The following is a 23,130-nucleotide window of genomic DNA, read 5'->3' as shown; positions in this document are numbered from 1 at the left end:
ATCATCCCTAGCTAACAGGACCAGTGGTCAGGGGTGATGGGAATTGTAGTCCCAAAACATCTGGAGGGCCAAGTTTGGGGATGCCTGGGCTAGGGAGACAGAGCACGGGAGAAATTTGCCTGGAGATAAGAGAACCTAGTAACAGCTCGGTGATTGGCTGAGGTCTCTCATATGACCTATGACATTGTTTGGCTAGTAATGAGTAATCTGGAGTGCTTGGAGAGTGATGAAGTTCATGTCTGTGTATAGTAACTTGTATATAGCTTGTGAGTTTACTGCTGTATATAGTAAAGGTAAAGGGATCCCGACCATTAGGTGCAGTCGTGACCGACTCTGGGGTTGCGGCACTCATCTCGCTTTATTGGCCGAGGGAACCGGTGTACAGCTTCCGGGTCATGTGGCCAGCATGACTAAGCCACTTCTGGCGAACCAGAGCAGCGCACGGAAACACCGTTTACCTTCCCGCCGGAGCGGTACCTATTTATCTACTTGTACTTTGAAGTGCTTTTGAACTGCTAGGTTGGCAGGAGCTGGGACAGAGCAACGGGAGCTCACCCCATCGCGGGGATTCGAACCAGCGACCTTCTGATTGGCAAGTCCTAGGCTCTGTTGTTTAACCCACAGCGCCACCCGCGTCCCACTGCCATATATAATAAACTACAAAATCAAGTTTCTAGCTGTCAGCTTTGTTCCTGATCGTTGTCCTGACTGAGCAGCCTCAATTATTGCCTAGGAAAAGCTGCGCTACTCTGCTAAGTTGGGCAGCATTGGAGAAGTTCAAAGGTGAAGAGACTGGTCCTAGTAGCATGCGAAAGGACTTCAGAAAGTGCTCACAGGCTTTGGAGTTTTAACAGTTGCTAGCTTGACTCCCCAACACTTGAGAGTTGCTGAGAGGGGAAGGAGGGGGGTGCTGGGGTGTGGCAGAGGAGCGGGTCCAACTCTCCAAGCACCGCAACCACACTGTGCTGAGCTCCCCACCACTTCTCCCCTCTCCTTCTTGGTAACCAGCAGGGACTCTCAGCATTGGGAAGCCAGGTAAGCAAGGCAGCGCTGCCAATACTACTCTGCCAAGCACTATGGCTCAATATTAGAAGCTGCCAATCCCCCCTCCACTTTCCAATCTTCTGCTTCGTTTGCACCATTTCCCTGATTATCACGTCTTTCCTTATGTCTTAGTGTGACCCCAGCCAATTAGGGATCACACAGAGAACGTGACATTTCAGAGGGAGAGAGAGAGAGATACTTTTACAGCTACAAAAAAGTACTTTGAATTACGTATTGACAAAAGAAAAATGCATTCCCCCTCATCCATCTAGTACCCAAGCTGAAGGTTCAGATCTAAACAACAACAACAACAACAACAACACAACAACAATAACAATAATAATTATTATTAAGACATCTTAAGGCAGCCCTGTTCAGGGAAGTTTTTAATATGTAACGCTGTACTGTTTTTAACACTGATTGGGAGCCGCCCAGAGTGGCTGGGGAAACTCAGCCAGATGGGCGGGGTATAAATAAATTATTATTATTATTATTATTATTATTATTATTATTATTATTATTACAACAACAACACTGGAGTGGAGAGATCCCCAAAATTGCTAATGTCAATGATAAAGAAGGCATTAACACAGCCCTATATTTGGGGATGGGGTCTTTGTGTGCTGGACAAACGACCACCCTGAAAGTCTTGAAAGTTCATTGCCCCCCCCCCCATAAAGTGCTACCTCTCAAATTACATTATACCATTTTACATCATACATTTAATTGGCTACTTCTTAATGGCAGCAAGAGTATCCATAGCCAGAAATTGGAAAGGAGCAAAGGGTTTTAAAAGGTGATGACATTTCGGAGGGCAAAGAAACCTTCCTCAGAGCGAAGGCAATCAAGTTGGAAACCCTGTAGCCTCAGCAGCAGTCCCTGAAAAAAAAATCACTTGAAGAAAAGGACTGATGCTGATGAAATGTTGATGAAAAGCTTCCCATGATGCTCCCCCTGTTTTTGGCTCATCCTCACCTTAAGTCTGATTCCAGATCTTTTACTCCTAGAGCAATAGACCATAGGCCAAGCTATTAGAAATATTCGGTTTTTAATTGCTTGTCTTCGAGGAATACAGAAGAAGCTTTTTAAGCATTCCAAATAATTAAAGCAAAAGAGTGTTCAAATATAAATGTTAGCCAAGTGCAAGCTGATGTGATTAAACAGTTGCCTTCGCAGGAAACTGGCCATGCTTCCTCCTCCATCTGCTAGGCAGGCAATCAGATTAGATTTATGCTGGATGCTTATTTTCCTCTCCGTAACAAAAAGGGGTAAGTCTTGTTTATTTTTCTAGTTATTACAAGGTGGCTAACAACTCTGCAAAATATATCGATCCACTTTCTTAAAAGGGGGAGATTTTAGCCTAAAAAAGAACAAAGCATGAGCCACAAACTGTAATATTTTACTCCAGTCAAATGGAAATGAAAAACCAAGACCATGAAGGGGGGGAACCCCCCCCCTCAATTGCAGCCCTTAAATAAAGAAAATTGCATTTATACTGGAGTTTGCTGAGAGTTAGAGCTACCAGTAAGTTTCCTGAAAACTGCTCTTCAGAATGAGTTTTGGAAAATTAGGTTAGTATCGACTTGGTTGTTAATAGCTGGCTGTTCCTTTTTAAAAATATTTATTTGGTTGTTTTGGTAAAAAGATTAAATTATGCTGAGAACGAGCTGCAAGTATGTGGATTTATATGAGGTTATTTGCAAATATATACCCTTCACACACTCTAAAACGTATTTCAAAGAATAATCTCTGAGCCTGGAAGGCTGCTGTGCTTGTTATAAAAGGCAAATAGATTGAGTTGATTTCTTAATAAGCATCTCACTTTCTATTTGCAGTTTACACTCCCCTTTCCCCCTGTAGGCAAAAGCCTTGGTGGTTTCAGTTCTGATTTCCGTGACATATTACTGTTCAATAAAGGGTCTTTTTTAAAGGGTCGGCTCCTCAGCTTATGTCAGGCTGACCTGTGAATGGTTTGAAACGAATACTTGAGGCAACAAGATCACTTGCTAGCCCCCCATGTCTACGCTGGGTAGTGCATTTTGAGAAATACAACATGGCGGCCATATGGCTCCCATGCAAACAGTGCTAATATCTGACTGGTGCGTGTGTGTGTTTGTGATTGATTGGTGACTTCTCCTCTGCCAAGACTAGTTCTCACAGTGCCCAATCAGATACCCATGTAACAGCACTCTCCCTGTTTTCAGTTCCCAGCAGCCGGTGTTCAGGAACACAGTGCTACCAAAAATGGAGGCAGCGTATAGTCACGACACAGAGGCAGACTTTGGGCTCTCAAATTGAAGAGGTGCAACGCTAAAATTCGGTGCCCTCTGCCTTTCCTGCTCCGTTCTACAGCATTGTTGTGGCAACCCCTGCAGCGCAGTGCAAACGACCCGGTCACACCACCCTAAAACCACATCTGTACAATGACTGGTAGCCATTTTTAGCCTCATCCTCTGTGAATTTGCCCAGTCCTCTTTCAAAGCCACCCAAGTTGATGGCTAACCCCACCTCTTGCGTGGATGAATGCCATAGTTTAACCATGCACCCTTCTGTTGTCACACTAAGCCTGTCGTTGACTTAAATCGTCATGGGAACCGGCCCACTGTCTCTTCCTCTCACCTTGCCTCACGAGATTATTGTTATAGTAAAGGAAAAGAAGTATAAACCAAATCCCTGTCCATTGAAGAGTGCTATAGAAATGAATTACCTCGCTAATAAAGCCCCGCATAATATATTGTGCCTTCTCTTTTCCCATTCCTCGAGCTTGCAAAGGGAGAAAGGCTGTGTTTATAGTGAAGGCGCTGATTTATTTTGTATTAATTTGAACGCATTACTTAGCAAGTGAATTTATTACCACCTCGTACGCACAAAAAGAGGTGCATGTGTGGGGGATATTGATATTTCTACCCCTGCTTGTGAGCAGGGAGGTAACAATGAATATGAATGATCAATAAGTGAATAAAAGCTGTTTAAACTTGCTAAGCATTTTAATTAGCAGCTTTTCGTCTTGGGGCCTGGAGTGCTGGAATGAGTGTGATGTTTCTTTCACAAAAGTATTTGGGGGAGTGTTTGTTTATTTATTTACACCTGACCTTCTTTTCTGGTCTTCATCTTCCATCATGTGTTTGGAGCATGAGAAGACATTGTTACAGGCAGCTAGTTTTTTCAGGGCTGCTCTGTACTAGGTGTAGACCCATCAAACTGACCCCAGTTCATCAGACACATATAGTAGCTTTCATCAGCCCAGGAAGCTACGAGGTTGATGCTTTGACCTGACTCTGGTCTCCAGATGGTAGGGAACTAACTACAAACCTCCATTTAACATTTCCCATTATGCCCTGGTGCTACATCAGGGAAGGGAAACCTGTGACCTTCAAGATATTGCAGGACGAACACTCCCATCATCACTCTCCTGCTGCATGGGGGCGATGGAGTCCAACAAGATCTGGAGAGCCAGAGTTAATTTGGGGAGGATTTTAGACATGTGTTAGTCAATCAAGGCTTAGAGACACGAAATACAGGAAAATCCGATATATCGCAGACCTCAGGGAACAGAAATACAGAAAATGACAGCTGGTCCACTTGGTGACAAAATGTCTTTGTCTCCAGGATCACCATAGAGGAGAGGCACCACCAGAGAGGCAGACTTGAGCAGCCCGGTAGAGAATGCCCAGTTAGCTCCATCAGTTTATCTCCTCCTTCTGTCTCCTCTTGTCATCATAAGGTCCCCACACCCATTCCTGATGCCCATGACTAGGTCACTCCTAGCCATCTCCTGCCTGCTGTAGTCTAGTGGTATTGCAGCAGTTCTGGGGAGATCAAATGTTCTCCTCCTAGATGATGATGGAGGGTTCTGGCTGTGGCACTCACCATGATGGGAAGGAGATGGCAAGATCTGTCAGAGGAAGAGGAACAAGAAGTTGGGTGTGAGGAGAGCTTGACCAGTGACTTAGGAGAGGGTTCCACTGCATTGCACAGGAGTGGAGGGGGAGCTGTCTGAGTCAGTCTCCATTCTGCCCTCTGAGAGTGAGGTTTCCATGGTACCCAATATAAGGCCAGTGGAAAACCAGTATGGCCAGCCAAACTGGAAGTGGAATGAGAGTTAGAGTGTTGGACTCAGGTCCCAAGGACATGTCTTTGTCTGCACTGGTGCAAACAGTGCAAACAGACATGGCCATTCACACACCCATAGGACTGCAAGCACATCCATCTGTCATGGATGCTTTAGTTGAGATTATTGAATTGCAGGGGGTTGGACTAGATGACCCCTGGGGTCCCTTCTAACTCTATGATCTCACTAGGGGTGAGAACCATGCAACTGACTGGTCTTGCCACACTCTTTAAAAATGGAGCTGTAGGGGTAGGTCAGATGTTGGGCCAGTGGCTTAGCTACCTCTTAGAGCTTGGTCAGTCTTATGAATCATGTGTCCTATACTATATAACCATGCTCTGATTTCTTAAACAAAACCTTCAGGTTTCCTCGAGTTGAGAGTCATAAGTACTGTGTCCAAGAGGTGGGCTCCCTCCCACCTCCCAGAACTAGCTGGAGGTCTGGGATGTGGGGAGGCAGAAGTGATCAGGTGCAGCGTGCAATAATAGGTGTATTATTATTATTATTATTATTATTATTATTATTATCATCATCATCATCATGCAACTGTAATACAACTCCATGAGTCATTGCACCAACAAGCAAAGATGCATTAATAATAATAATAATAATAATAATAATAATAATAATAATAATAATAATTTATTATTTATACCCCGCCCATCTGGCTGGAAAAAAAATTGAGCAAGCTATAATATTGATGGAGTGTCAAACGCAACTGCTCAACATCTGAAAAGGCAGGATCGTGATTCCTCCACCACTTAAAGAGATGGTGTGTATCCATCCTAAAATTTGCTCAATGGGCTGAATTGATCTGCCTGTTTATTAAGGGCAAGGCAATGGAGGAAGGGGTCACTCTCTGATTTGTTGGTCTTTCTTGAGATCTAGAGAACACCCCATGGGCTCACAGCAAAGCTTTTAACTTGCTTCCCCCTTTGGCATGAGCCCAGAATTTTAAATTGCAGCCCTGATGTAGCACATACAGCATAAACCACCGGAGAATATAACATAAATAGTTGCTGGACCGCCCTTGATTTAGGCAGGGTATAAATGACGATAGCTTTGCCTCGGAGAGAACTACAACCTATTCCTGAGCATTAAAATGGTAGGCATATTTCAGAAGGCAACTGCAAATGTACATTGTATTGGTGTTATCTCTTGGCATTCAATGGCTTTCCCCTTAGTTCTTGTATTGCTTTATTGCAGGGAGCAACAACAATGATTACAGCCGGCATTTGTTCATGAATTTTTCCCTGTTGTGGACAAAAGCTGCTGTGCTAAGGCCAGTAACTAGAAGGCCTCTACACAGCGGGGTCGCAACGGAGGGCGGGGGGCAGTGCGCCCCAGGTGCCATGTCTGCAAGGGTGACAAGAAGTCACCCTGTGGGGGCTCGTGGGGGCAGGAGCTGCCATCGCGCCACCGCACGTGAAGGATCCTCCATTCACGGCTGCAGCCGCGAGCAGAGGATGTCAGCGCCAGCGGCAAACCGTTAAATGTAGCACATGTGCGGCATCACACGCATGCGCTGTACGTAGTGACGCCGCACATGGGCTGTATAGCGGTTTGCTGGTGCCGCCGCTCCAGTACTGTACGGATGGTGCCGGGATCCCTCCGTCGCCGCTACAGCTGCGAACAGAGGATCCCAGCACCATCTGTACGGCACTGGAGAGGCACCGTGGCAAACCGCTATGTACAGTGCATGTGCAGCGTCGCTATGTACAGCGCGTGCGTACATAGCCCTACATCAGCCCTACGTAGCGACGCCTTCCTTCGCCCCTGCCTCTACATTGCACTGTGGGCTGCCCCTTTCCTACAACCTCTGCTCAAGTAGGAAGCAAAAGTGGTGTCTATACTAGTAGTGAAGAAAGGGACAAAGCTGCATTGAGACAGGATGCTAAAGTGGCAAATGCAATGTAAACAAGTGTAAAGTGATGCATTTCAAGGCTGTTTGGAAAATTCCTAGAATTCCTTCCTTGGAGCAGACTGCTGAAAGCCTCTACGGAAAGAGGAGTCAGGTACACAAAGTAGGCTCAAGAGAGATTTATTAATCATTAAGACAGCACTGAATGGTCAACCATGGTAAAAAAAAGAAATAAAATAATAATAAGAAGATAAAGGACCCCTGGACGGTTAAGTCCAGTCAAAGGCGACTATGGGGTGCAATGCTCATCTCGCTTTCAGGCTGAGGGAGCCGGCGTTTGTCCTCAGACAGCTTTCCAGGCCATGTGGCCAGCATGACTAAACCACTTCTGGTGCAAGGAACACCGTGATGGAAAGCAGTGTGCACAGGAACGCCGTTTACCTTCCCACCGCAGTGGTACCTATTTATCTACCTGCCCTGGTGTGCTTTCGAACTGCTAGGTTGGCAGGAGCTGGGACAGAGCAACGATAGCTCACCCCGTTACAGGGATTCAAACCGCTGACCTTCTGATCGGCAAGCCCAAGAGGCTATGGGGTTTAGACCACAGTGCCACCCACGACCTGGTCAACCATGAAGCTATTGCCACAAGCATGGCCTGACAACGGTACATGCCCTCAGGGTCTTCCTATATTCTCTTCTTCTATCAGTAAATACATGAAATCCTTGTGCCTTTATCATTTATGCAACATTATTGCCTACAGCAATGTGTGAACAGCTCGTGGACACCCTACCTGGCCTTCCAATTGGACATCCCATAGTTGGAGTTGTTTTCCACTTAGAAACTCCATTTATCTTATCAAGGTGTCATTCTCAATCATTCCTTTCCAGCAGGTATTCGACTTGCACATTCCGTTACCCTTCCCTCCCAGACTTGTCTTTGGCAATTCTCCTTGTTTGTGCTAACCCTTATTATTACAATTCAATGTGTTTTCCTCTTATCTGGTCAGTTATTAATCTCCTGTTGCTGAGGGCAAGGTTCTGGCTGCTCACCTGAACTGCTTTGGACAAGCATTTCTGACTCTAAGCATAGACAGCAACTTTGATTTTAAATACTTCTATAATATCCATATCATTATATACATGTCCTATACAGTCATACCTTGGGTTACAGACACTTCAGGTTGCGAATGCTGTGGGTTGCGAACATGCATCCCGCACGGATCACGTTCACAACCCAAGCGTCCACTGTATATCCAATACACATATTTGTAACAAAGGCAAAAAAATAAATCTTAATTTTACATACATGCTCATGGGGTCTCAACAGGCTGTGACTGAGCAGGAACAAGACTTAGGGATCATAGTGGATCGATCAGTGAAGATGGCAGCATAGTGAAACAGGCTAATACCAAGCTTGGGGTCATTAAGAAAGGAACTGATGATAAAAATGTCCATATCATAGTGCCGTTATACAAAAATATTGAGCGAGCACATCTGGAATCTGCGTACAGTTCTGGTTAAAAAGGTAAAGGTAAAGGTACCCCTGCCCGTATGGGCCAGTCGTGTCCAGCTCTGGGGTTGTGCACCCATCTCGCTTAAGAGGCCGGGGGCCAGCGCTGTCCAGGTCACAGACACTTCCGGGTCACGTGGCCAGCGTGACATGCTGCATCTGGTGAGCCAGCGCAGCACACGGAAACGCCACAGTTCTGGTTGCTTCACCTCAAAAAGGAAATTGTTGCACTGGAGAAGGTTCGACGTTTGAGGTGGTCATTTTGTTTGCCATTGATGAAACTTCACCTTTCCCTCCCTACTATTTCTGATTGGAAAGAACCTCTCGCCACTTCCCGCAGGCCTTGGGAGTGACGCAATGCAATGTGGCATGATATTGCCATTTGCTCCAAATGCATTCCAGGAGGTATGGTCAGCCTTAAGTTGAGGCATGAGAATCTTAAGAAAGCAATGGGAAAAAAGTAAAACCTTTGTCTATCTCATAAGATGAGTTACAGATAGGTAGCCGTGTTGGTCTGCCATAGTCAAAATAAAAAAATTCCTTCCAGTAGCACCTTAAAGACCAACTAAGTTAGTTCTTGGTATGAGCTTTCGTGTGCATCTGAAGAAGTGTGCATGCACACGAAATCTCATACCAAGAACTAACTTAATTGGTCTTTAAGGTGCTCATAAGATGAGGTTAGGCAAGAAGCAATCCCACCCTGAAAATTTAAGAAAATTAATTTCCCCTGTTTTGGGGTGGGCGTGGGGGTCCATTTCACACTTGTCCAGCCTCAATTAATTTTTGTTGACTTTTTTCAGCTCAGATTTAATCTTATGCTTGTGATTGCTGGTTGATCTGAACGTTCTGTTGATGGGATGGAAAAGCAAGCTGCAATGTGTTTTCATAAATACGTTAAATTCTGCCTTAGCTCCACTCCCCTCTTTCTTGCTGCTGGCCTGTTTCATACCTATTCTTTCTGGTTGCCATGGCAATGGGGTTTGCTCGCTTACAAGGCCAATAAACCTGCCATTACTTACCAATCTGTAATAGCGCTGACATGTTGTTCCAGGCTAGGCCTCTAGTTCCATGCCAGATGGACTAGCTCTGACCGAGTCACTGCCCTCCAATTATTGACACCGCTATAAGGTCATTCAATCTGGGGTCTCTCTTTCCCGCTCAAGTTGCCTCAGATGTACTTGGAAAGTTCATAGCCAGCTGGGATTGTACGGGGCCTGAATGGATAATGCTGCAACACTAGCCCTGCCTCTGTATTTGCTGAAGTGCCCAGAAAGACCCCCCACAGCTGGAAATAAACAGAAGAGGTGTAATTCAACATCACGCTATGGTTGAACATCCCACCATCACTAGCGTTGCCATTTGCCAGATGCTGTTTGCCAGATGTAACCAAGGCACCAGGCAAACCCATTCTCATGTTGCTTCCTTCCAGACCTCCTGTGGAAGAGGCACATGAAGAAGGGCCTCAGGTGATGATCGCAGGGTCTGGGTTGGTTCACGTGGGGAAAAGCGGTCCTTGGGGCATTGTGGTCCTGAGTTATTTAAGGATAAGGCATCACTGAGGATAAGATCATCAGTGGTTACTAGCTTTGATGGCTGTCAGGGACTGGCTGGATGAGGAAGAGTGGTGGGAGGTGCCTGCCCAGGAGCGCTCCAGGGAGGGCACAGAAGATGACAACTTAGATCCTGGATCCTGGTGGTGGGACACTGAAGACCAGTCTGCAGAAGGGATGAGCTGGGAGGTGCTAGAAGCAGGGGGGTTGAGTGATCAAGGAAGATCAGGAGAAAGAGGGCCTTCTAGGACAGGATTAGAAGCTGAGAGTCACAGAGTGAGTGCAGACTCAGACAAGGAGGAGTCAGATATTGCTCCTTCTACACAGCAGCAGCACAGTCCCAAGGCCTGCTGGCTCTCCTCCCCCCTCCGGCATCCTGTCTGAGGAGAGTCCTACGCTGGCCAGATGAGGAGCTCACCCACTTGATGCGTCCTTCATCTGCTTGGGAGGGATCTAAAGTGGAAGGCTAGAGGGGGAAGGACGGAGCTAGTAGTCAGCTTCAGCAACATCTCAGCTGGCTTAAGACAGACCAGAGGACTCTACTGTGTTGATATTTTCTGTTAATAACAAGCTAATTGTGTTTCATGCATCCCGTGTGTGTGCCTGCCCTGTGGTTGACCTGGCTTGCTTGTCAGCTCCTTGACAATGGCTATGTTCTACCTATACAGTCTTCATACCTCTCTTAATACCAGTCACTGGGAATTAGAGGTGGGCAGAGTGCAGTTTTGCTCATGTCTTGATTGGCGCTCGCTGGCATCTGGTTGGGCACTGTGAGAACAGGATGCTGGACTAGAAAGGCCATTGACCTGCTTCAACAGCCTCTTCTTATGTTCATTATTTAATCAGCCTACTCATGGGTAAATGTTTTGGTGCTATTAAGGAAAAACAAATGATCCGTGCTTTGGCTTATTAAGATGTTTTTTTGCCACCATGGTGGGTAGAGAGTGCCATCTGGGTTTTCTGGCTCAGACACCGCAATGTCTTGTATCTGCCCACAAATATATTACAGGACCAAAACAGAAATCCATCTCTGTATGTAAATGTAGCTGATAAGTACAATGGCTCAAATTGCAGATTATTTTTGTGCAGAAGTCTCTCTTATGTTAAGTAAATTAAAAACTTATCCCAAACAAAAGAGTTGCATTTTAAGGCACTTGATGTTGGTTCATAATAATAAAAAATAAAAAAATAATCAAGCCAGATTGCTTTCCACAGCTGTTTTGAGATTAAATAAAATTGATATGCCCCAACATGCGCTCAACAAATCAGGCATCAGAAGTGACATTTAAATTATGCAAAGGATGAATTAGACAGAAGTTTCTAATGATAAACATTTTGCTTATTCAGTCTTAGTGGTGCAAATCCATGCCTATCCCACCTTTCAGTGTTTTAAAGATAAAGATCTGCAAATTGGATTGAAAGGGAAATGTAGGAAATAAATAAAAGGGAAAGAAAGGGAAATCATAGCTACTATGAGCTGCCTCTGATATTAGTCCTGCTCATAGCAGACCAACTAAAATGAGCAGCCATGACTGTGGATACTATCCTAAGGCTAAATAAGCTAGGATGAGTGGAATTATGATCCACTGGATCTCCAGCTGAGCAAAGAGGTTCCTGGCTCTTAAACTATTATCATCAAGATATTATCTTATTTGAGGATGTTTTTCTCCTTCGTAATGTGGAAAAACTACTATTCTTACACTTTGCCTTACCCTTTTTGTATTTGGAGTCATTTCCTTGCTTTTTGTGTACTGTCTGGTGTGATACACAAACCTATTCAATGGAAGGACTCTCCGCCATTGTTTTCCTTTTTCACACATGCATGATAAGAAAGCCAGTCCTCCCTCAAGGAAGCAAATGTCAGATAGACCTTTTGAAATGACATTATATGCTGAGTCACCATCCGTGCTCAGGAGACTTAGTACTGCACCCCTTCCCTCGCACCCACCTACCCCCGTTGTCAAAATCGACATGCTGCTTTTATGTCCTGGTGGTCTTGTCTGCCTGGCATCTCATCAGAAAGCTTCCCGACAAATCTGCGGGGAGAATGGCATGACAATTAAGACACGGATTTCAAATGTACGCCGTCAGCCCGAGTGCTCTGCACAGAGGAACAGGCGACTTGTAAATGTCACAGCTCAAACCCAGACATTTATTAGTTTAAAGCTGACACACTTTCCCTTCCCAGCAAGTAGTGAGAAAATGTTTCCCCCCTCTCACTGGAGACATTTAAAACAGCGGTAGATTGGACAAAGTGCTATATATATAAAAACAATTCACTCAGTAGATCTTCAAGAGGCACATACAAAGGGATAAGCTGGATGAACACATCAGATTCCACAGTCCTTTTGACCATGATCTCCAACTACACATGAGTAGCACACGAAGAAGATTCAGTAAATTCAGAACTCAGATGCTGTCCCTTCTGACTCAGAGCCTATGAAGAATTTGAGAAGCATCTTTTTTGCTGTGATAAATTCAGAGATCAAACCTGTTAGGTATTCTGGAAGACATAGGACCTCAGTCTACTACCAACAGGAAACCAGTCCACTAATCCTTTTTAGTCATGGAATAACTTTCCTCAGTTACTTTAGAGAAGTTTATTTCTGTTCACCAAGAGGAACAAGTGGCTTATTTGGGGGGGGGGGAGATCACAGAGATCGCATGTTCAGAGTAACCCTACAGAAGTGGTGAAATCTCTCGGAGAATTGCACCAGAATCAGTGCTGGGAGCCTGCAAGAGTGGTGGTTTGTGTGTGTATTGTGTAATATTGACACGATATTGTGTGTATTGACACAACAGCAGTGCGTTAGTGATAGATTTATACTGTCTACACATCAATATCCAATAATGTCATCTGAAGGGGCTATCTTCTACTATAACACAACAAATGTGGGACAAAAAAACAACAATCCCTTGAACACATGTGACATAAAAAAGTTACACCTGGAAGTTACACCTGGGAGTTATGATACATACACTGACTAGAAACAAAGCAGTACTGTATGTCCACCCTGAAACATTTGCAGATGTAAACAGTATTGAAAGTGGAATCATCTATAACTTTCCTGATACTACCATGATCACAAATCATCATCAATGAACTTTACACAGTAGAAAGGTTGTCAGGAGGGCCTTACAATAATGGATTTTGACCAGTATAGCCTGCAATGATTGGAAACCAATGGATAGAATATAACTAAATTGGGTCTATTACATCTACCTCCCTATGACTGTATTTCATCTGATCCATCCACTGTAATTATTAAGTTTCCAGATGATACTACCATAATGGGTCTAATTACCGTTGGAGATGAATCAGCCTACAGAGGGGAGGTTCAAAAAGTATCTACATGGTGCTTAGAGAATAACTTGCACCTAAATATTAGCAAGACAAAGGAGGTGGTGTTGGACTTTCGGAGGAAGAGAGGGGAACTAGCCCCGTTGTATATCGGGGGGGGGGGTGTTGTGTGGAGAGAGTCTCTTCCTTTAAATTCCTGGGAGTTTACCTTAGTGAAGACCTCACTTGGAAAAACAATATAACTTAGGTGGTTAGGAAGGCCCAACAGAGACTCCATTTCCTCAGGGTCTTGCGAAAGAACAATGTTAAACAACATTTGATGACCTCCTTCTACCGGTCCACAATAGAAAGTGTCCTCTCATATTGTATCACAGTGTGGTACGTTGACTTAGCAGCCACAGACAGAAAGTCTTTACAGAGGGTGGTGAACACAGCACAAGATATCATGGGCTGTCCCTTGAGTCCGCTGGATGACATCGCAAGGGATCGATGCCTTAGGAGAGCAAGAAAAATTCTCAGGGACGATTCACACCCCGGCCAGCACCTCTTTAATCTTCTACCCTCGGGCAGGAGATATAGAAGTATAATCAGTCGTACCACCAGGCTAAAAAACAGTTTCTATCTGTGGGCTGTTAGGCTGCTGAATGGAAAATAATATAGTGCAACTGACTTTTGGGGTTGGTGTGTTGTGCGACAAGCACACAGAGTGCAATGAGAAGGAGTGTTTGTGGGGAGGGGAGGGGAGACTCTGTTAATTTCATTGTACACAGGTTATACATTGACAATAAAGGAATTTTTTAAAAAATAAAGCATCAGAAGGAATATACACACATATTTCATATACATACACTAGGGGTGTCAACTCCCTCCACCCCTTTGCCAATCAGCAGGTGCATGAACTACAGCATGACAACAGCCTTACATTTTTATTTATATAGGAAGATACACCCACACCCACCCCACAAAGTAAGAGAGCTCTGAATGGTGTATGTGGTCATTTGCTTTTTTGATTCCACTTGTGATTACTACTGAGCCTTATAGCTCTGGATTTTCATTTTATTGGCAGCTGAGACTGTGGAGTTGTAACAAGACTGCAACTGGTGACATGGATCTGAGGAGATTAAATTGTGCTGCCATTGAGAAAATTCTTACATCAAGGAATAAAAGGAATGTGTAGCACTGGGTAGCTGTTGATAGCTTCTCGCTGAGTGCCTGTGCTGGTAAGGCTGTGTGTGATGGAACCGTGAAAATCCCTATATCTGGATCCCACACTCATTTTCTCTTTCTGATCGGCACTTCAGATAGATGAGGGCCATGTGGCACATTAATAAATGCAAATATGTGTTGCAACGTTCTGATGGTTGCTTTTTGTAAAGAAAGTGACTTCCAGAGGGGAGATTTTGAGTGACATGGTGTGTGTGTGTGTGTGTGTGTGTGTGTGTGTGTGTACTAGTCCTTTTTAGCTCCGAATTTTCCTGCTGCAGAGTTCCAAATGTGTATTTGTGATGCTCAATATATGCCCTTTGGAAGTTGCATCTCTTTCAAAAAGCACTCGCTAGGGCTTCATTGCATGGCTGAGACTGCAGTAAGAAGTTCACCTGAGGATTTGGACTCAATTTAGCAAGGCATGTTTTGGCCACATATTGCGGTCAGGAGTCTGTAGGCTGATTTGTGGTACACATCCAGATGTGTAAATGGTTCACTCTTGCAGCAGGAGATTAGACTTAAGGTGGCTCTCTGGCTAGCCAGCTCAATGCCTATAGGTCTATCCATCAAACCATCTCTCTGACCTGCGTTAAATCCCTCCTCAAACCCATTTATTTTACAAAGGGCAAGCTTTAACACTGGAGGCTTAAAATGATTTAATGGTTATTCTTTCCCTCTGGGGAACTCTGGGAGCTGAGGCATTGTACTGACATACAGAGTTCTCTTAAAGGAAATCCTGAACGCCCTCAGCAAACTATAATGCTAGATCAATGACCATTATATGTAGGCATAAAATTGATGTACATTTGTTGAGTGGATATTCACAAAATCCCTGTGTTAGCCCACTGTGTTAGCCCATTCTCTCTTCTTTTACCTTATCTTTGAAATACCAGCAGATGGATTATTTGCTACAACATTTATTGGCCAGGGAGCACAGTTGGAATTTTGAGAAAGTGTCATGGCCACCTGTCACAAAATGGCTGCCATGGAGGATGTGGCATAACATAAAATGGCTGCCATGGAAATGTGACATAAATGACTGTGAGGGGGCATGGCATAATACAAAATGTCTGCCAAATCTGAAATAACAGAAAAAGGCACTTACATCACAGTAAAACCCAAAGGAGCGTCTCCACCCCTATTGTTCAGCCCGGACACTAAGGTCCAGCTCCGAGGGCCTTCTGGCTGTTCCCTCACTGCGAGAAGTGAGGTTGCAGGGAACAAGGCAGAGGGCCTTCTCGGTAGTGGCGCCACCCTGTGCAACGTCCTCCCATCAGATGTCAAGAAAATAAACAACTACCTGACTTTTAGAAGACATCTGAAGACAGCCCTGTTTAGGGAAGTTTTTAATGTTTGAAGTTTTATTCTGTTTTTAATGTTCTGTTGAAAGCCGCCCAGAGTGGCTGGGAAAACCCAGCCAGATGGACGGGGTATAAATGATAACTACTACTTCTTCTCCTTCTCCTTCTCCTTCTTCTTCTTCTTCTTCTTCTTCTTCTTCTTCTTCTTCTTCTTCTCCTTTGAACTTTTCATTTGTTCAGTCTTGGAATCCAGTGAAATAAGGGAGTGGATGGAACTGATCAGAAAGAGCAAACAGTCTCTTATATGCTGTGGATTTTTGAGGGGATATTTACTTTTGTGGGTGCCATAGGAAGTCCTGAAAGGCAGAATGATGCACGCAGCTGCCAGATTGGCAACCCCTACCCCTCATGGATGCTACTGATAAAACAACCCGTTAGATGCACATGGTGGTTGATCATCATGTGGTGAAAGCTGCTAAGTATGATAGAGTATGTGGCAGAATTGTGCCAGGGATACCATATTAGATAGTATCTCAGTGGTGGTTGTTAACACCTACTTAGAACAGTAATGGTGAAGTAACTCTCCATTTCAAGACATTGCTGATCTTTCCCCTTAAATACATAAATGTTGAACTTTGGAAGAGGGAGGTTAAGAAATCTCCAAGTCAACAACATCTCCGGCATGCTTGCAGAAAAAAGAACGATAGCAATGGTAGTAAATTGAAGGGGTAGGACAATGTAAGAATAGGTTATTGGACAATTCTCTTGACCATTATATGAACCCATAAATTCCATTTATCCATGAAATAACTATTGCCTTCATACAGACATCGTCCCTATAAGAAACATTTTGCCATATAGAGACAATTGCATCCTGCTTTTTCATTAAGATGCCTTGCATTTCATTGTATGAATAGCTCAGAAAAAATATTCAATAAGATGGGCATTTCACAGGAAATAAATTGCACTGATACAACACTATAAAAAGCAATGCTCAGTGGTTTCTCTAGGTCAACCTCTGTTCTAGAGCTCTGTGCTTAGCTTTTAAACATGCATTTATGAACAATAAAGGTTACTTTTTGTTAAATGAAATAACACCAACAAAATGCTATGTGTTTTCTGAATAGGAGTCTCAGCTAACTGGCTCTTCGGTTTTATGCCTCTTTTGAAGGCCTAGTCAAAAATTACATGGTAATTGCCATGCCTAGCCCTGGTCTATCAAAGAGGAAGAGCACTATGCCCTGAAACATGAGGCCTATTTCAACATTAGTTGTGTGTAGGGCAACTTTATGTTGACTAATGAGTGGAGCCCTACCCCTGACTTCAGTGCCCGGATTTTGCAATGCTAAATACCTCTGACCCGAATTTTGCAATGCAGTTCTCCATCCAAGTAATGTGTATAAAATTGCACATTAGTGAAAATAGCATGCAAAAGTGCATTCTAACAAATGCAATTACTTTGAAAACAAAAATATCTATATTGTAAAAAAATCGCAAAATGATGTGGGAATCTGTAGAACTTCTTCCTTCTTGCTTTTCTTCCCCTCTCCCCTTCATCCATCCACCATCAATTAACTCTCTTCCATTCATTCTCTCTCTTCCTCTATAGGTCTGAGGGCCACACTGATAGTCCTGGGCCACAAGTAGGAGTGTCAGCATGGCCCCACAACCATGGGTGCCTGGGGCCATGGGTGCCATGCAGTGTGCATGGCCCTGGCACTGAAATTTGTGTGTACCTGGCCCCTTCATGGAGAATTTTTTGGGTGCTCGGGCACCCAGTGCCCCAGGGATTTGGCACCTATGGCCATGGGTTTCCCACCTGCTTTTAAAATACATTTTGAACATTTCCATGCTTGGAATTTAAGATGTACCTGAGAGGTCCTTGTTGTTTGGGTACTGAGCAAAGCCTGATGCGCTTTGGCTTCAGACAGGGCCTTCTCTGTGGTGGCACCTCAATCATGGAGCACTATCCTGCATAAGGTGTGCCTGGTGCCAACCTTGTTCAGCTTTTGGTGCCAGTTGAAAACCGATACCTTCCTCCAAATGAGTGATGTAGATGTGTATAAATTGTCTTTATAAATGTAGTAGAGTTAATTGATTTATACAGCTCAGCCATTGTGCCCCCTATTACATGAATTTTACCTCAGAATACCTGTACAAATGCACAACTGAAGTATCTGTGAACACCCCTTAGGTGTGAGACTGTTTTGTTTTTTAAGTGATTTATTTATATTTTATGCGTTCATATTATTTTTATTTTAACGCCACCTGCCTTGAGATCACCTGCGATGAAGAGGAGGATGTGATTTTTTAAATAAATAAATGAATGAATGCCAGTACCCCTCATAAAATATGTAGGGGTCGCACATGCATTTTAGACCACGTAGCAAACGCTACGGTTTTCAAAAGTGGAGAAACTGCTGTAGGCCACCCCCCTTCAGAGATGATTAATTTCATTTTGAATACGACTGCCGAAAACTACTATAGACTTTGGGATCCTTCATTTCATGCACAGTAGGGGTTCCATCACATTGCAGTGAAACCTGACGTGGTATTCCTTGTATTATGAAAATATATATCCTAATCGTTCTGGGGGCCCAGCATCTGAGGAAACAGATTTACAAAATTAATGTTAGGCAATGTATGCAATAAGGCATTTTCTCTCCTATAAAGGACAGCGATCTCTGCTTTTATGCCTCCAGGGTCCACTTTAATAAACACTGAATACCAGCCAGGCATTTTCTTAAGTTTTGTTGTCAATAAATACCATCTGTGCACGAAGCACACACAATTCAGGAGAGATGCTGATCATAAGTAAGATCCAGTGCATTATTCTGCTGGCGCTCCAACTTGTTTGGCCTTCAAAGGGATAATGAATTTTTTATATACTGCTTGAAGAATTATATTAGCACTTTGTTTAGGCTTAATAGAAATACTAGATTCTCTCCATCTGAATGGAAAATCATTGTCTAAGGAAATGAACACAGTGAGGTCACGTCTTTCACTTCTTTTGAAGGGTTGCAAAAAAACGCAGTGAAAATGAAGGGGAAAATGACTCGCTTTAATGTCTCCCAATTGTCCCATTTCTCCTTGATTTCTTTGTATCTGGGCAATCTTTTCATTTGAGATTGACGTGTCAGAAAGAGGGGGGTGGGGGGTGGGGAACTCCTGGAAAGGCAAAGCTTGAATATTGATGTATCGTTCACATGTACTCTCCTGCTCTTACAGTCTTTAAGCATTCACAGTCGTTCTACTACAGTGATTCCCAAACTGTGGGGTGGAGCACAGGAGCTTGCCTCTCCAGAAGAACTGAGATGAGTCACGAAAAATTAGGCCACCACCCACCACTCTTAAATGGGACCACCTAGGCAGCCTCCTGGGCTATAGCTCCCCATTAACTCTGGCCAATGGCCTTGCTGGCTGGGGCTCACGGGAATTATACTCCAGTGACACCTGGAGGACAACCAATTTGAGGAAGGTTGAGCCGAACTCCTTGGGGATTTTTACCCTAGGGTAAAAAAGAAAAGAAAAGAAGGAGAGGTAACTCTAGAGGCCTATAAAATGATGCATGGTGTAGAGAAGGCAGACAGTTTTTTCTCCATTTCCATTAGAACTCCAGTGTGTCCCTCCTGTTAGAGTAAATTCTCTTTGGGGATTCAATGTGGCGGCTCAAACCAGATTCCCAGTTAGTCAGATGTCTATTTAGTAATCCATTCAGTGGCAGAGGAAGGGGGTGCAGGGTGTATGGTGCGCCCCAGATGTCATCACTGGGGTGTGTGTGGCAAAATGAGTTTTTTAAAAATGGGCTCTGTGGCGTTTGCCCATTCGTTTGAAAATGTCTGTACAGGGGGAGAGAAAGAGTTAATAGGTAGACCAATAAAAAAACCAGAGGCGGAGCCTACCTGTTTATAAAAGGGCTTAGCCCGAGGTTGGTTTTAGTTAGTTAGTTGGTTGGTTGGGGAAAGGTAGTTAGGAAAGCAGTTGGCAGAAAGTTGGAATTAGAGAGACAGTGCAGTCGGTTCTTGTGTGAGGGGAGGTAGAAGAGTTAGAGACAGGATAAAAATAAGACTAAGAAGGTAAAGAGTAACAATGTTTTGAATGCAGTTTAAGTTTATTTGTGTCTGCAATAAACTACACTCTTCTTTACTTAAGAACCTGACTGAGACTAAGTGACTTACCAGGGAGGACCTGGTTGGTAGCAGCGGATTAGTGGTGTACGGGTCAATAGTCTGTGAGATGACCAGGTGCTCCGTATGAACGCCACAGGCTCACAAAACTTTTTAGCAGTGATGTGGTGGCTTAGGCACCTGCAGGTTCCGTGCTGTCTGAAACGGCAATGTGGGACTTGCATCTGCGTACTACCTCTCCCTCACTTGCCCTACAGCTGAGTGGGAGGCGGCGGAGAGGCTTCAAGCATTGGAGATGCTCACCCCAACCCCATGGGTGGATTGCCCTGACCCCATGGGCAGCTCGCCCTGCCCCCATGGACACGGATCACCCTGCCCTTGGCTGCAGGACACGCCCCTGCACCAGGAACCTGAGCGGCTAGCTATGCCACTGAATGCATCACAGAACAGAGACCAAAAGTGTCTGTGAGAGTTTCCATTAACACACACTGTCTATAGGCTGTTTATCATTAGCCCAGGGGTCGGCAAAGTTTTTGTGGCTTGAGCCGGTTCACGGTCCCGCAGATGCCGCGGTGGGCTGGAGTGCGCATACATGCACAATTTTTGGCTCTCCTTCCAGCGCGGAGGAGGCGTGCATAGCTTCCCATTGGTCGCAGGAGCTTCCTGCAGCCAATGGGAAGCTGGCCAGCGTCACGGAAGGCAGTCCTTACTCTGCTCTGCGCCAGTTTAGCGCGGCACACGGGAGCCAACCAAGCGGGCGATGGGGGTCCATGGGCCGGTTAAACGACCCCCATGGGCCGCTTGTGGCCCATGGGCCTTAGGTTGTTGGCCCCTGCTCTAGCCAGCCACCTGCTGCCATTTCTACATCTCTTCATCCTACCACAATTCTTGAAAACACTTAAAGGGGTTGTTGTTGTTGTTGTTATTGCTGTAAAAAGGTAAAGGGACCCCTGGCCATTAGGTCTAGTCGTGGCCGACTCTGGGGTTGCGGCACTCATCTCGCTTTATTGGCCGAGGGAGCTGGCGTACAGCTTCTGGGTCATGTGGCCGGCATGACTAAGCCGCTTCTGGCGAACCAGAGCAGTGCACAGAAACACTGTTTACCTTCCCGCTGGAGTGGTACCTATTTATCTACTTGCACTTTGACATGCTTTTGAACTGCTAGTTTGGCAGGAGCAGGGACTGAGAAATGGGAGCTCACCCCGTTGTGGGGATTTGAACTGCCGACCTTCTGATCGGCAAGTCCTAGGCTCTGTGGTTTAACCCACAGCGCCACCCGCGCCCCTGTGTTATTGCTGTACATGCATCTTATTTGGAGTTGTTTTTCACTCTAGCGGTCAGCGTTAGGATCCTCCTCACCTGGTTCTTACCCATTTCAAAGTCAGGCCGCACTCTTTTGTACATGACACTGGCCTTACTGATAAGGGTTCTGCAGAAATTCTACCTCACTCGCTACCTTCACTGCTATCACTAATGCCACCCATTCACTGGTTCTGTTCCTGTGCCCCTCCCCATTTCGCACTGCTGCCTAGAGGGAGAAGGTGAACTGGGCATCGTTCCTTCTCTTCGCTTCTCCAGATGGCTTTAGAAGTTGATGTATAACATTTGTCTGGATGGCTCCACAGAAAACCTCAGTGTTCATAGGTTGCGCTCTATTTTTAATACCAGTTGTTGGTGGGGGGTGACACTAGGACAAGGAAATTGCTTCCCAGAAATATCTGGTTGGTCGATGTCTAAAATAGGAGGCTGGAGTGCGTGGACCATTGGTCTGATCTAATGGTGCTCTTGTTTTTGTTTTTTAAATTTTTTTAAAAAAACTTTCAATGCAAAATTACAACAAAAATTGCAAACATTGAATCCAAAATAAAACAATACAAACAAGAAAAAAGCAAAACACAAGAGAAAAAAACATACATGAACAAAAAACAAAAACACACACCTACAAATAAAACCATATCATCATTCTAATCATTATGTACGTATACACATATTGACTTCCTTCCTTTGTTCTAAGACCTTGAATTTTTTACTCTTTCTAAATTGTTGTGTCTAATGTAGATTACGTCTATCTTTATACTTTTTGCACCATTTTTCTCTTTCTTTAACCCTGCAAAGCTTCATTCGTCTAATGGTGCTCTTGTTATGGTCTTAGCTTATATTGTAACTTTTTGGAGGTGATTGTGTATATATAATACAGCATGAAAACAGGAGTTGGAGTCTTGCCACATAAAAGCAGCATAAAACCTCATGTTTGTTTCTGATTATGATTATTCTCCTAGGGGTAGATCGATGCTTGTGGCACCCCCTTCCCCCCAACCATCCTGCTTTTCACTATATTAGACATCAGCTAGAAATTTATTGTATTATAATGCTTTTCAACATCTGCAGTTCAGCTCATTACTCCAAAAGCATGAATACATTCAGTGTAATAAGGAGCCTAAATCAGATACTTATCTTTTTATTTTCATTGTGCAACTATTCTTATGACTAGGCACCCCAGATGTCTTCATACTTGGGGCTCCCAGCACATTCAGAGTTTACACACTGAAGAAATGTTTCTGTCCCAGCCTGCCTTTGACACCTCAATGTCTTCCATAAGCATTGCATCAGGAAGATTTGGGGCATCACATGACAGGACAGTCTCAGAAAAAGATGTGTTCTCCCATGTTTACATGTTCCTCTGTCAGTGAAAGGGTTGCCATACATCCAGAATTTCCCAGACATATCCGGAATACTGCAGTCGGCAGTGGTGTCTGGGCAGGAATCATCAAAATATCTGGGCAAATCTGGTTATAAGACAAGCCATGCCAGCAGTCCTCTTCCATCCCTAGAATAATGGATCGTGGACAGACTCTGCCCACGATGTGGGGTCCATGGGCTGCTTACCTGGTCGGGCTTGTAAAATACTTAGAATCATAGAATCATAGAGTTGGAAGAGACCACAAGGGCCATCGAGTCCAACCCCCTGCCAAGCAGGAAACTTGTTGGTTGACAATTCTTAATTGAACATCCTTTAGAGGTTACAATGTGTGTTCTTAGTCTGTAACTAAGGCAGATATGCCAGCTTCAAGCATCTCCCTTTTCTACCTCCCACGTTGAAATCTGATCTCTTCTTTTGC

At 44.4% G+C, this 23,130-nt stretch overlaps 1 long non-coding RNA gene across 1 annotated transcript; it reads right to left on the bottom strand.

Annotated features, from left to right (window-relative positions):
• Positions 1-4,670: 4,670 nt before the first annotated feature.
• Positions 4,671-20,504, bottom strand: LOC310707484. Its single transcript, XR_014526498.1, has 3 exons — positions 19,787-20,504; positions 12,029-12,112; positions 4,671-4,939 (listed from the first exon to the last, which is right to left on the bottom strand). It is a non-coding gene; the product is annotated as an uncharacterized lncRNA (long non-coding RNA).
• Positions 20,505-23,130: the final 2,626 nt, after the last annotated feature.

Source organism: Podarcis liolepis (assembly GCF_965112155.1).
Source record: "Podarcis liolepis genome assembly, chromosome: 5".
Lineage (NCBI taxonomy): Eukaryota > Metazoa > Chordata > Lepidosauria > Squamata > Lacertidae > Podarcis > Podarcis liolepis.
The sequence above is the reverse complement of the archived record's forward strand: the minus strand, read 5'-3'. Positions and strand labels throughout refer to the sequence as shown.